This window comes from Falco rusticolus, chromosome 9 (genome assembly GCF_015220075.1).
Source record: "Falco rusticolus isolate bFalRus1 chromosome 9, bFalRus1.pri, whole genome shotgun sequence".
Taxonomy (NCBI): domain Eukaryota; kingdom Metazoa; phylum Chordata; class Aves; order Falconiformes; family Falconidae; genus Falco; species Falco rusticolus.
The window spans coordinates 27123630-27139235 of NC_051195.1; the positions used below are offsets into that span (position 1 = coordinate 27123630).

Sequence of the window (15606 nt, forward strand, 5' to 3'; positions counted from 1 at the left end):
TTAGCTCTTTAAAGTCATGATCTACTTTCCTCACATCTAGCAAAAACTAAACAGCGTGAGCACACGCGGAGAACTGCTGCATTCTCTCCTAGCCATCAACCAAGAACAGGTTTTAAAACAAGCAACACGTTTAACCTGTTTTCATAGAAAACAGTACTAGCTACTTGCAAAGCCCTTACACCACACAAATCTGTTATGAACACAGGATCAAGCTGCGTACACCAGATGCACACACAAACTACGCCTGTTCAAATGAATTTTCTCTCTCCCTGGCGGCAAGCAACATTTTGCAAAGTTTATCTTAGGATGACAAACTGTACCTGGAGCAATTTGAGAAGGAAACATGATAAAAGCCCAGAAATCTCCCCCTTTTCCTGTTTTGGAAGGAGAAATAAAATATCAGCAAGTATAAAGTCATATGGCAGCCCCTTGGCAGCAGGACAGAGCTCACGCTGCCTCACTCAGCACAGCAGCTTCCCGGTGTGGCCATGTCAACCACCACTTGGCTAGCACGGTGGGGCCTTGGGGTCGAACCAGTAAAACTAGGCATTCATCCATTTGCTACTTCTAGGTGCTTGAGTGGTATTTATTTGCTACTAACAACTTCCTAAAAAGCCCTCTGAGCTGCTGCCTAGCATTGTTGGGCCTGTGCTTTTGTGAACAGGAATATGTAAAACTGCTTGTGTCTTAATACTTCTGAATTGTTCAGCAACCCAAGCTCTACTTAGATTCTCAGGGTACTTCCCTGTTTGATTTTTTCACCTGCAGGCCTAAACACAGAATACACTTGCAAACATATTTATCAGACCAAGTTTTACATAAAAGAGAACAGAAGTGTATTTCTCTATCCAACAGCCCGAGTGGTTAAAACACTGGGGTTTTTAAAAATTTTGATTATTTTCTTCTTCCAACATTCCTGCACTGTAGAGCAAGGACTAAGCCTTTTTGCTCATGGTTGTTGCAAATACTCATTTAGTGACATATACTTTGGTCTCTACCAAGTGAAGAAAAATGGTCTCTGCAACAGCATGAGCATCATCACTAAGGTAAATAATTAAAATGGTTGTCCATAAAATTACATGTAACAACACAGTGCTCTCCAATAGGCCTTCTTGACTTCCTTGCCAGCTTCAACATGTACTACAGACCCATTGAAATAAAAGTTTGAAAGAGTGAGAGAGCTGGTAAAATTCATATGCAAGATGATTCTGCAAAACATTGCCAAAACTCATGGCAGAGATAAAAATCTCAGCCTTCCTCCAAGATCGTTGCCTTTCAAAGTTACAAAAAGGCCTCTAATCTCATTGTCAGACTACAGAGCATGGTCCGAGTCAGATAAAAAACTCACAAAGTTCTAAGAGATGAGCAAAATCTTGTTCATCATGTAACTGATCCCTCCAGCTGTGCCTTGTGCATACTGTGGTCAGAGCCCACATCACAGAAGCCCAGCATACACACGCACCACAGGTTTCCTGCTATGCATTCTGCCTCTGCTTTCCTTACTCCTGACTAGACTTGCATGCTATTGTTCAGGCTTTCCTCCAATTTCATAAATTGTCACCAGTTTATGAAAGGATGACAAGCAACGGTAACATTTCTTTGTTTCATTTCCACAAGGTTTAACCTGTCACAGAGCACCAAAGTAACAGGGGAACGTTAGTGAGACGATGCTGCACATTGGGGAGGATTCTGTCCAAAGCACTCATTTGGGAGGGGTACAATTCAGAGTAGTTACAATTTACTCCAGAAGGCAACTAACTGGATTCTCACTTAAAAGACAACGTTAACACAACACACATTCTAGGTTGTGGGTTGTTTGTTTGCTTTCCCCCCCTGATCACTACCCGTTGTATAATTTGGCAGAGCTCAGAACTGCAGTTTTGCTACTGAGCATGTACATTTCATCACTTCACCTGCTGCTTGCAATGACAAAAGGAAAATATCAACCATGAGTGAACACAAACAAAAACATTTCATCCCCACTTAAGAACTTGCTACATATGTTACAAAACATAAATACCTTTAGGCAACAAACAACCAAAAAGTTACATCTATATAACAAGCTCCTTATATGCTGAACACATTGACGGGAAATCACTTGCTAATCAAAATGCTATGCAATATCACAGGCCAGAAGAACGCCACATAAAAGATAAGGGATAGAATATTGTTCCCGCTAATTTGAAGACAGAATTCTGTCTTACAGACTTCAGTGGGATACTACTTCACCAGAAAACGTTTCAACTTTCACCTAGTTCTCACTGGCTCCAGCTTTAGACAAAACATTGTTAGTCTGGTTACTTTTTTACATTACAGTCTATCTAAACATGTTCTAGCTTAGGAAATGACTAGTCATTATTTTCTAACCACTGATGAACTTACTTAATTGAACCTAATGACCTGCAAGTGCACACTAGCAAAGGTGAGGTGAGGCGAGGAGGAATGGGGAAAGGTTAAGCAGTCCATTTTATCTCCATTTTAATTAATGTTTTATCTAGAAAAATTTCAGTCGTTTTGGCAGAAATCAGCAGAAGCATTTGATACCCATTAAAACATAAAACTCAGAAGGAGGGCAGAAACCAGAACCAAAAGCTCCTCCCTTCCCAGTGGGTGCCCAAACCTTTCAGTTAGTGATTCCTTTGCTCTCACCCTCTTAACCCAGGGAGTCTTGATTTGTTTAATGTAAAGTGGAACAACAGAAAGCAGAAGGCTTCCTCCAGCGTCAGGCAGTGTAACACAAGCTAACTCTACTGTCATGAGCATGAAAAGCACCTTGGGTATCTCTAGATCACATTTACTGTACAGGTGCCTAACTTAAGACATGGATTATGCTCTGGCCACCATGAGTTAAACAAATAGACACAGCGATACTCAAATTCACACCATCTACATGACTTTGTGGATTTGGCTTTGTGACCTTGACCCTTTTTTCCCCTCTTCTGAGTTGAAATTTTTTTATCTGCTGAAATGTTTACACTAGGTGCTTATGTTGTTCTATTCAAAGATGCTAAATATTGATGCTTGACCACAGCAGAAAATATATACTCCAACAAGCACTGAAAAAAGACAGACTTGCCACACAGAGGAAAATGAGAGTAAAGCCTCAAAGTTCTGAAAAACCTGCATCCTACGAGGTAAAACAGAAAACAAGTGATAATGCAACACACACAGAGCCCTAAAAAGGAAAAAAACCCACCCAAATCTGGAGCTAGAATGTTCTAGCACTTTTCTGTCAAGAGAGTTGGGAGGCAGAGAATTACCATTACCTTACAGCTACATAATGAAAGCACTACCCCCACAGCACATAGGATATAAATATAACAATCTGTAATGGTCTCTCTCTGATTAAAACAAAGTAGAAGTCCACAGTTGTGATGCTGGGACACATTTTCCCAATGATCAGCCAGCAATTTGGTAATGTTTTGTTCTGGAGAAATCCCTAAGGTACCAGGAAATTTCAGTGCTAAAACTCCATCAGTAATACTACTTCAATCACTGCCCTGAAAAAGGTTTAATATAGACTATAGAGCCAGAAGGCCAAAAAAAACCCCCTAGTCATGAGGTGGTATGACTTGCTGAGTCTGCAAATCTTTTACACTATTATATAACTCAGTAACTCTTGTATCAAACTCACTGCTGTGCAACGGCTGTTGATAGCTAATCCTCAGTGAAGCTAGGTGTTATGAGACAAAGAAAAAGGAAAACAAATGCCAGGATATGTGGAATCCTCTGCATTTATCAGACTAACAGATGGAACCCTCTAAATCTTAAATTCACATCCATCCTGCGAGTCTGGGCTCCACTGTACAGAGTGTACGTGTGTAGAGTAAGTGTATAAATTAAGAGGAAAAGCAGCAAAGTGGCAGGGAGGATGAATCTCTCCTGCAGTTTAGCCTTTTGTTCACACAGTATCTGAGACATAAAAAAGGACTGTTCATAGAAAACATTTCAGTATGCCTTTGGCAGAGCAACAGTGGCCCTGAACTGCAGATGCCTGCCACTGCTCTGAAGTAGACAACAATTTCTTTTGAAAAAGGATTTTAAGGAACATAATTTCTGTCTTGTTCTTGATTTCTTGTTTCTGAATGGTGTATGAGGCCAGATGGGTGGTAATAGCCTTTCCACTCAAGAGTGACACCAGAAATAGGACAACACTACATGAGATTCTCCTTTTGCTCTTTTAAACACTATTCAAGCTCATGCTCTCCTAACCTAATTCGAGCAGAATGTACAACTATATTTATAGCAGCTTTTCCACCACGGAAACTGCCTTCACTTGCAGAAATTCTGTTCTCTAATAATTAAGTTGTATATTATAAGCTGCAGTATTGCCTCTGAATAAAACAGTTTGGGCTAATCCTGCCTGCTTTTGATCCCAATTTCCTAATTATTATGGGTCAACGTCTTCACTTGTGTTTCTGTCAAGTGTGAAGAGTTCATGGAGATCGGTTGTGTCAGTTCTTTTCACGGGGGAATTAAGCTGCATTCAAAATGCTGCAGGAGCTAATGCAGAGTCAGCAAATGGCAGCGCCTTTCCATCAGTCCTCTTAATTCGTGCTCTGAAGGAGGGATGTAACAAATAGCATTAGCCAGAAGTGAACACTTCGTATCAAATACTCACACTGAATATTTGCCCAATTCCTGAGGCAATTCCAAATACGCTGTCAGATTAGAAATTTGGGGGTGGGGGGGTGGGGGAGTTGTCCTCCATTTTGTGATCCTTGCAGAAACAGGACTGTGAGCACAACCTGCCAGCCCCAGGAAAGGGAGTCACTGTGCTGTAGTCACTCAGCTGCAATATGCAAGTTCTGAAAACTTTGCCCTCTCAGCTTCCTAAAGCTCGGGCTGTACAGCTGAGCCAGGGCCCATGTGACGGCGCATCTGCCCAGCTCCTGCTAAAACAAGTTGTCCCTGGCTATCTCCGGCACACATACTGTTCCAACAGACTGAGCCTGTCATCACCAGCTGCACCACCTGCTTGGACTCCTGGGGTCCTTCTGCCACTCCTATTACCAAGCCACTGACTTGTTAAAGCCTCATCCTGGCAGTGGGACAAGGCAATTGGTGAAGACGCTGCTTCTCTCTGGATCCGAAGAACACGATATCCCTTCTGAAGCATCAGAAGGGGACTGGTATCACCTCTCTGCCAGTCCCATCTCTCCCCACAAGCACAGTCCCAGCCATAATTACACACACCTCTCCTCAAATCGTCTTCACACTGAAGTATGAACAGAAGCCTTAACTGCAGGACTGCACAGCTGAGGAAAGAACGATATCAGGCTGTGCTGTCTGATGCAACCCACAGAGCTACCATTCATTCTATAGAAGCCATGAAATCCTTAACTGCACCCTATTTCTTGCTGCTTTGCTTGGAGATATTTGGGCTGCACCTGGGGACAGCTGTAGATTTTCTGACAGAGAAGACACTAGCTACAGCCTACAGAACTCTCCAGCTACTTGTGGCATTTCCCACTGCCTGAAGGAAGAGCTGAAAATGTGCAAGTCAACTAGGATGTAGTGGGGAGGCTAGTGCCCAAGGCTACAACGTGCTCATCTAGCCAGACCACCTCTGATGTGAAGTTGCCTTCTATAGTTGCAGGTAACTGAAAGGCCCAGGCAGTACTGCAGGAGCTTAGGAACTACCTGTCCTGATCGGCCAACAACACTTGGAATTCCACATTCCAACTCAGAGAGTTGCCAGTCCCAAATGCTTAAGCAGTAGGCAAAAGAAATCTTATTTTGGCAACTATGAGACAACTTGCTCCATAGGAGAATTTTGCTGAAATATCTCAGAAGTCCCAGGAGATGAGAAAGGGTTTGATGGATGTGTACAGCAGTGGAATGCATGATCTGTGGTCTGGAAAACCTAGCACTGAGCAAGGCTCTCGTAAAAAAGGTTTATGTCCCAAAACCTCAACGGTATAGGCAGTACCAGTTTTGAAAACAGGGAAGACTTAAACACATATTTAATGGAATAGCAAGGAAGTTTACCTGATAGGCTTGACTGATAAACAGCAAAAGTGCCGCCTCACAGGAAGAACAAGTCTGTTGCTGCTTTTGCCACTCTCCCATTTTGACCTGGGCCAGGCTGGACAGTCTGCTCTTCAAGGGGAGGATGGTCACAAAGAAGGGAAAGGCCTGCACTGTAAGGCAGTTCTCTCCCTGTTACAGGTTGATTCTTCCACAGCCAGGGTCAAAGTGGCAGATGGCTTGGAGACATTTCCTAGTACAAGTGAGTACAAAAAAAAGATCCAATGCATCACTGTCCAGGGAAAAGGAGAAACACTCTCATTCATGTAGGTTAGGGTGCAATAAAGTGAAGGATGTATTTAAAAAAAAAAAAAAAAAAAAAAAAAAAAGGACAAGGAATAGCACCACATATTTCAATACATTTCCCTTACCTCCAAATGTCCCAAACAGTCCTCCCTCTTCCCGAGGAGTTAAGCTGCTGTATCTTCTCCTTTACAGCCTGAACAATATTGATCTCATGTACAGCATGGAACTGATGTAGCTTCATGTTCCAGTTCAATTAGTTCAGAAGAGCTTATACATTTTTTTCCCCAATCCTAGTTGCAAAAGCAATTCCATTTCTAACATGTCTCTTGGTTCTTGCTCTGTACTGCCCTATTTAGGCTCTGTAAACTTCTGAACTTTGTGGAATAAATGCCCAGCTTTATAAAAGCTTGTTAAAATTTTTGCCAATTGTCAAGGTTGCACTTTCATGCAACCTAGCTAAGGAGTATCAGCTTTAGCAATATTGTATTACTTAGTCTCTCAGAGTTAACCATAGGGTGTTTACTTCCATCAAGTTGTCTGTCCAATGCATACACGATAGATCCTCACAGGACGGTAGCTAAAGCAGATTTGCTATCTGTGCTGACAGAGCAAAGTGGGCTACCACTTTTCTACCACAAGAGAGTAAAGCAGAAGTGCTCTTAAATTTGGAGGAAGACTGGTAGGAGCCAAGATCCGAACAGCTGTAAGAATCAGAAATTCCCTAGTCAAGCAATGCACTTTCAAACACAAGACTGACTGACTGACTGGAATTACTTACGTGCTTAAAATTATATACACACTGAAGTACTTGCCGAATTGGGGCCAATGGTGAGCCAAAATATTCCCTACCCCTGTATGTACCGATATTTCTGCTGTTGAACCTGCACAAAGACCTGTACCATTAATACATAACTGAAGCCCTTGACTGAAAGGCTGTGAAGGAACTAGTGCTGAACATCGAACTAGACATTTGTCAGCCTGGACACAGATCATGTAGGTGTATTTGCAGCACATCAAAGCCGGTTGTAACCTGTAAAAAACCAAGAGCTGGCCAGCAATCCTTTCAGGTTTTCTGGACATCTGTGTCCACGCTTTCACAACATACTCTGATGACACCCAGGACAAGCAGATTTCAAATCTAACTCCTGAATGAGAACATGGACTTCAGACTGAAGGGAATTCGTCTGGTTCATTACCTGTTGAGCCTTTCATCTGCATTTGCTCCTGGCTGATATAGTGACACATCATCAAAATGGTTTCTAAGAATATTGTATGCATCACTTACGAGTGCCTGCCACATAATTCAGGGCTAAGCACCACAGCACAAGGGATTAGCCTTTCATTTCCATTTATGGCTCTTAGAAGAGACAGTTGTTAATTCGGCAGTTCATTTCAGAGAAAAATCTTAATATCCGCCCCTTTCCAGATCAGGTGGGTAGGTGAAAATTCAGGGTTGGCAGATCAAGCAGACAGCCTGCAGGCAGAGAGACTGCACATAGAGTCAGGATGTTCTCTGCCATGATCCTATTTATGAACAGCGAGCATGAATTCCTCCTTCTGTCAGTAGAGGAGAAATAAGTGAAACAGAGACAGCGTCTGAGGTCACAGCTGCAAAAGCCTTTGAAGGTGAAATTGTTGTGTGGAAAACCTTTAGTACTTCCTTAATCAAATTGCACTATAGGGGCAAACTGAAAAAAAAAATAAAAAAGGATGTAATTAAAAGTTAAAGTCCAAAACTGTTCCTGAAAACTCCTACTCAGCTGCTGCATAACCTTGAAGCTGTCCAAACTCTCTGGCTAAGTTGCCTAAAGCTGCCTCTGCACAGACCCAGAATTGCCCATCCTGGCAAAGCAGGGTAGGTCGGTATGTGGCACCTGCTGAACAGCACCAAAATCCAAAGAGCGAGTGCTTTTGTAGGCCTCCATTGCACACTTGCACTTCACACCACCAAGCCAGAAGCTGCACTCTCCATCTTTTCTCACAGTTCATAAGAAGAGCTTCATCTATACCGACATGTTTAGGAAGAAAGAAAGAAAAAAAGAAAAAAAAAAGATGACTTTAAGGACACACAAGTGTGAATTCCAAGTGACATTCCCATATGCTAAAGAGCAAGACCTCAGGTGTGCTGCTGTCCATACCCCCTCCTGAGAGTTAGCTCTAGCGAAGCTGCACTGCCCAGCAGTGCAATCTGAAAGCATGTAGCTGCCCTTGACGCGGCAGGTTCAGGATTCTCCATCTAACATGGATCTAACAGCCTACAAAGATGCATCTAATTTACTGGATTTCTGAGATATTACCTCCATCTCTATACACTGTAGGCATGTGAGCAATGAACCTGCCTTGAGGATCAGGAGCTTTAATGACCCAGTACTATTTCTAAAATAATTACAATTAATAGGAATGCATGTTAGTAAAACAGAAGGTGAATTAGAACAGCCCACCATGACGATACTACCAGACTATCTAAACCTGGACCACTGCCATGATAGAAATATTTCCTCTGATTACAGAGGACATTTTGGCAGCCACAAATCTTCCGAGTGAAAATACGCATGCCACAACGTTCGTGTTGATTCTGAGCAATAGTTAGTGACACTACCTACATTAAAAGCTCCTTGTACACCAGAAGTGGGGTAAAGCAAACTGTATATACTCTACCTGTACTGAAACGTGTCTTTCTATGATTACGTCAGTCCCTCTGTTATTTAAAATAATTTTGGTAGGACTCCCTTTAGCTTTTAAAACAAAGAAATTAAAGGCCAGAGTAACTTCAGCAGTTACTATCTTCGCATGTGCTCCTCATCACAGCCTGGCACCAAATCAGTGAGAAGGAATTTTTGACTGCACTTATTTTCCATGCCCCTGAGATCAGGGCTGACTTAATCAGTGCATGTTCACTTGCAGTGTCCTCTGCTGCTGATCATGGTTAAGAGGTTTCTGCTCACTGGATACTCAACCGTACGACTCTGCCAGAGTTCCACCCATCTCAGCTCTTCATCTAATTACTACAGAATGCAATCTGACTACCAAAAAAAGGTAATAAATAAATTTAAAAAGTAGATCAACTGGCAGAACTGACATGACAAGAACTTCTGGAGAGAAAAAGGTTATAAACCAGGCACCTCTTAAACAATTTAATCTGCCCCTCTCACTGTGCCCTGAGACCAGCTGCTCTTGGGAGGAACAATGGCTTTTCTGTGGTAGGGTTTGTACATTGCCTTGCTCTTTACGCTACCTGGGACTCTCAGGTGCTATTGTGATAAAAATAAAAAAACAAAATAAAGGAAGGAATGGAAGGCTTATATACTTCTTCAAATTAAACCCTATTTCAATTTATTTGCCTGTTGGTTTAACAGCCTAAATATTACCACATTTGTCAAGCTCCTCTCCCTTGGGGCACTTGATGGTTAAATTTGATAAGTAATCATGAGCATCTGCTTAGGACAGGGAGTTCTTTAATTTTTACTAAACCTCTCCTGGGCTTTGGGTGTTATTAAGGCATACAGGTATCAACAAAGCTAATTAGATTTTCAGGCAAATGCAATCTAACCACTCACAATCCACCTCCTTCAGAGTCTGCCACAACTATGCAAGCATTTTGAATGTTCATGTTTGCAAAAATTCCCAGTTTCCTCCTTTCCAAGAATACAGTAATCAGCAGATTGGGAAGGGCAGTAAAAATTCCTCCTCCTCAGGCCAGGCTATGACTTCCCATTCAAAGCCAGTGTTGCTAATTGTCTTTGAAAGCATTTGTGTTTCACCAGCGCCTAAAGGCCTCAAAGTAAAGCAGAGCTTTGTTGGGCCTGGCATTATATAAAGCAGAGAGATAGATTCTGTCCTGAAGTGCCTTCAGTCCAAATAGGCAAAACAAACAGAGCACACATAAGGAACAGAAGAACTGAAAATAAGTGACTTCTCTGAAATCATACAGCAAGTCATGAACATGCTGGTCTCGCTTGCAATGATAAATAAACTCATCCTTTTTTTCAAAAGAAAAAGCTAATCAGTGATGATCTGTTTCTGCCTCTGTCTCCACTGTAGGAAACACTTATTGGTGCCTATTAATTCTGACACTTAACAAGGATTTAAGATGCTTTAATTGCTGGTTCTTTCCCACTGTGTAAAGAACCAAGGTTGAATGTCTGATTCCTGTTTGGAGGGACTGGGTTGGGTAGAGAGATTATGCTTATTTCACATTTAACTGGCTCCTTACCCCCAGCACTTAATTTTATTAGGTCAATACTTCAAAGACAAGGCTATGATGTCCAGTAAAGACTATGGCAGCATTCAAACAAACCGTGCACTCAGAAAAGCACAATACAAGAGGCATCTTCTCAGAAATATCCCATTACGTACACACTCATTTTCAACTGAGACTGAATTAGTCAAAACCTACTCATTGTACTTATTTAACACTACAAACCTCTTTGGATTGCAAATCAGATTGGCAGAAGCAGGAAGAAAAGACTTGCTCAGACATTAGGAACAATTCAGGCATCCAAGTTCGCAACAGTTATGACTCAATCTGGCTTGATTTCTGATAGGCAGATTAAAATGCATTGTTCGTAGCAAATAAAGCGTGAATAATAGTATCGCCTTTGTCTGCCCCTTGCACTGCACTGTTGGTAGAGCTGTAGGAGATAATCCCCCCCCAGTGGTGACACGCACAAAGAGACTTTACCTTCAGCTTCCTGCTCATAAGAGATGTTATGGTGGGGCAAGGCTGGGGTTCAGCGATGCAGAAGACCGTTCAAGTTGCTCTCAGCTTGTCTTGACCTTGCCAAGCCCTAGGGTCAATATGGTGAGCTTGTTCCTATTCTTCAAGTTCCTCTGATCCAACCACTCACTTTAAGAAATTATAACAAAGTGGTGTTCTTATTAGTGCGTTTGATGAATTATATTCTAAAGGATGCAAATCTGACCCCTGCATTAACTTTTTTTATTTTGCTTTATTCTTAGAAGCAGAGCTAACAAGGCTGATTTCCTCACTGCAGGCCAAATTGCTGTAAGAGTGCATTCTTTCTTTGGCCCACTGGATAGGATGCTGTCATCCTTTTGAAACAACAGGGATAGTCTTAAATTTTCACTGAAAAGAAGCTTAATATATATTTGAGTAATATGACGTAATTTGGGGAAAACAAACTCCCTTCTGTTTGTTTTGTTTCTGTATCCACTAGACAGTCAAGAGAAGATTTTGCAGGTAACTCTAAGTAACTAGCAGCTACATTACCAGGGCTTTTTTTGCATTTTAGCCAAAAGAAGTTTGGCTTAACATGCATAAACAAAATAGTCTGTGATGAGGGGTATCTCTCCCATGACCTCTCCCATGGAGGCACATAAAATGCCAGACTACAGAGAGCAGCCCAATAGCCTTTCATGCTCGCTATCACACTCTTTGCTCCTTATGATACTTGATTTGTTTTGTATCGTGGCAGTTTCAGGGTAGAAAAGAATCTCACACAGATCCACTCATAGCATAGTGGGTTGCATATCTTTACACTAACACTGCTGAACAAGCACTCTTGTGAAAAATAGAAGGACCAGCACTGCCATTTCCCCCCGGCTCCAGCTGTGCTCTAAGAGAAAGGGAGAGCAGCTGTTACCAGGTATTTGTGCCTTATTATGCAACCAGGGAAAGGAGCACTTATTTCTGAATCCAGCTTTGGTTTAGGTGAGACAAAAATACCAAAGTGCTCAGAAAGGAAAAGTTAGTGATATAAGGGAACTGAAATTAGATGCCTAGAAACACCAATGTTAGTGTAATGAGGGAGCTCCGTTGGGATTTCCTAGTTGAGGTTAGCTCACAGGTTTGGACTTCTGCCCTCATCTCTAGTCAAAGGGCAAGATCCCTGTGAGTGGTAAACATGGCTGTTCCAGACTCACTATCACGCTTTGTTTAGCTGTGTCTTGAATTAGAACTGAGTAACTTGCTTGCCCACTTTAACTCCCAACAAACTCCCTGAAGTCCCACTGCTGTTTTTCAGTATTATTCTTTTCACTTCAATAAGCTGTGGGCTACTTCATTATGGGATATGTAAAACTGCCCGTGTATTTATTCCTGGGACCAAACTAACTGAACTGAACTGTTGCTGTACTCACCATTGTGGAGACCTGCTCTCCCCAAGCCTTGGATCGCTCTGCCCTCCACTTCTGCTTGTTGTAGTTTAACCCCAGCTGGCGACTAAGTACCACACAACCACTCACTGCTTCCCCCAGCCCCCTGCACTGTGATGAAGAGGAAAATCAGAAAAGGGTAAACCCCATAGGCTGAGATAAGAACAGTTAAATAATTGAAATAAAGTAAAATATAATAATAACAAAAAGGGAGATAACAAAAAGACAGAGAGAAATAAAACCCAAAGAAAAAGAAGTGATGCATAAAACTGCTCACCACCCACTGAGTGATGCCCAGCCAGTCTCCGAGCAGCAACTGGTCCCTCCCAGCCAGCTCCTCCCAGTTTATATACTGAGCATGATGTTCTATGGTATGGAACATCCCTTTGGCTAGTTTGGGTCAGCTGTCCTGGCTGTGCTCCCTCCCCACATCTTGTGCACCTCCTCACTGGCAGAGCATGGAAAAGTCCTTGACTTAGGGTAACGTGCTACTTAGCAACAACTAAAACATCAGTGTGTTATCAACATTATTCTCACACAAAATCCAAAACACAGCACTGTACCAGCTAGTAGGAAGAAAATGTACTCTATCCCAGCCAAAACCAGGACACCCCTCAACACAGGAAGCTGATAATTGTACCACCCCTCTGCATAAATCTGTATCACCGTGCCTCCTTCTGGGATGTAAAGTCTTAACTTTCTAGCTTCCAAAGTTTTATTTTAACAGGACCCACCTACACCATTCCCTCCCCGCCCCCCCCCCCATGTTTCAGAATCTCAGACAGCAAGAACAGATCACTTAAGCAATGTAGAATGTCTCCAGCAGTAATGCAGCACAAATGGACTACACTGGAAAACATAATTACTGGGTTGGAGTTTTCAATACATCTCTGAAAACATAATCTCTTATAATTTGAGTCCTGACTATGCTACCACCTACTAACACATACAAAGAGTCATTGAAGTGGAACTGCTCTTTAGTCTCACCATGATTAACACCTGTCACAGGAGATGTAAATTCCCTAGCAGCTGTGAGCTAGCATTACAGCAAGGGCAAGGTTTTTTTGAGGTTTTGGTTTTTTTTCTTCCAGTGATGAAGAAAAACAAAAAACCTTAAGAGACGTGGAAGACAACATTTTTTTTCACTTTTCTCTTTCTCTTTTCCCATTTCTCAAACACAAGAAATTATTTTTTTTTTTTCTCTTTCAGAATTTGCTTTTGAAACTTTAAATGCTGATGGGGAAATGTGTTGCAACGATTTCTGGAGCAACCTCCCTTCTTGCACTTTGTATGCTCTATCAAATTTATACTTCCTTAACTACAAACTCTACACCCTGCATCGCTTGGTATTTCCTAAAACACGATTCACAGTTCATGAAATATTTGCTGTAGGTCTGCAGAGCACTGGCTGATTACACAATCCCAACACATTTTTGCAACTCAGTAACTAATCTGGATAAATATATGAAAAAAACTTCTTTCCTGATATCATGTTTCCGAGTAGGCAATGGCAAATCCACAAGAATTTTTATCAGTCATCCATGGGAAGTAATGAGGTAGGACTCAGCATTGCCAACTCCCAGATATTTAGGGGAGTATTTCTTGCTCCCCTCTTCCCTGGCAAAGCTCTCTGCTAGAATCAACAAGCTTACACAAAAGCCTTGAATTTCCAGCTACAATTCTAGCCCTCATGTGACCAGAACAGAGTCTGAAAACATGATGCCTAACATCTTTGTTATTTTGTGAACTGCTTCTGTTTAAAACTAACGTCTGATTCTGGTGGAAGTATGGGTTGGGGTTTGTGGAAGCAAAAAAACGTGGTGTCCATAATGTAAAAAACCTTGTATCCACAGTACAAAACATTCTAGTGGATATCTTAAGGTATTGAGTTGTTCTAGTCATAGACACATCTTCATGCTTTTCGGCTGCTTTGAACTTCTCAAAGTGCTGATGTACAAAAAGTTACGAAAAACCAAGCATGCATCTGAAATCCTCCAGCATGCAAGAGATCCACTCATTATTGTGTCCTCAGCTTCAAATACTCCTAATTAGCAGCTGTCTCCAATCTTTTAATAAGACTGTAACATCATTCAGTTCTGAAGCCACACACTGTTCAGATTGCCCTTCCAATTTTAATGTGAGTTAAATTAGGGTTTAACTTTTATTCATCTCCCAGGTTTCCCAGCTGTGCATAATCCTCAGAGCTCAGGGATTTGGCTGGTACCAGTTGCCTGTGCCGTGCTGCTGCATGGCCCCTACCTGCCCTAACAAGCTCTCTGCCTAGACCAGCTGACAACTGTCTAAAAGCTCAATGAAAACAGCAACAAACTCTCCTAAGCTTAATTGGGTGGTGTCAAAACCAGGTTACCTCATCAGCCTTTGTAATTTTCAGGGATTAATTAAAGGATAATGTTTGCTGCAGAGGAGTTTATGAGGCAACACACAGCTGTTGTGGCTGATTAAATGCCAAAGCAAAGCTGATAAAGGCATCTAATAATGGCAAAAGCCATTTAGTGCCTTGAATGCATCTCTGCCGTAGATACGAGTCCTGCTGTGGGACAGGTCAGTGGCAGAGCAACACAACCAAGGGGAAACCTCCTCACCTCCAGAGACCTTGAGTAGCTGAATTCATGAGGCACAAGGCTCGGCCCCAGACCCAGGGTGATCCCCGCCTGTGAGGCAGAATGCGGGTGATGATGGTGATCCTGTCACGCTACAAACCCTTCAGCAGCACGCAGGCCACCTCCTTCGGCCGAGCACCATCGTTCAGCCTGCGGGGCTTCAAAAACCCTTGGAATTCCACTGGAGCGCCCGGCGCTCCCTGGTTTTGTAGCAGCAGCCGAGGGGTATGGCTGAGGGGGAGGAAGGCGGCTGAGGGGAGGACGGCGGCTCAGCCCGCCTCGCCCTCAGGCTGCGGGGGCAAAGGAGGGGGCACCTCGATGGCCGCTTGCACCAGGCAGCAGCGGCCCTTGGTGCCTCGGAGAAGGGAGGGTGCGGGAGGGGCTGTCAGGGGGAGCCCACACCATCCCCCCACTGTCCCCGAGAAACTGAACGTTACCTGGGCAGGGGCCGGGGTGGCTTCTGGAAGGCTCGATGGGCAGGGCGGGCTGCGCATGTAGCTCCTCATGCGGTGTCGCCCGCTCCCTTCGTGTGTCGGTGCTGAGCACAACGATCCTCCTGATTTTGAGGCCTTTTCTTCTTCTTCTTCTAATATTA

The 15606-nt window shown here is 42.8% G+C and overlaps 1 long non-coding RNA gene across 2 annotated transcripts; it reads right to left on the bottom strand.

Annotated features, from left to right (window-relative positions):
* Positions 1-5429: 5429 nt before the first annotated feature.
* Positions 5430-12696, bottom strand: LOC119153083. Of its 2 annotated transcripts, XR_005106029.1 has the most exons (4): positions 12668-12696; positions 10958-11122; positions 6402-8279; positions 5430-6223 (listed from the first exon to the last, which is right to left on the bottom strand). It is a non-coding gene; the product is annotated as an uncharacterized LOC119153083 (long non-coding RNA). The 2 variants fall into 2 exon arrangements; XR_005106028.1 differs by having other exon boundaries at positions 5430-8279.
* Positions 12697-15606: the final 2910 nt, after the last annotated feature.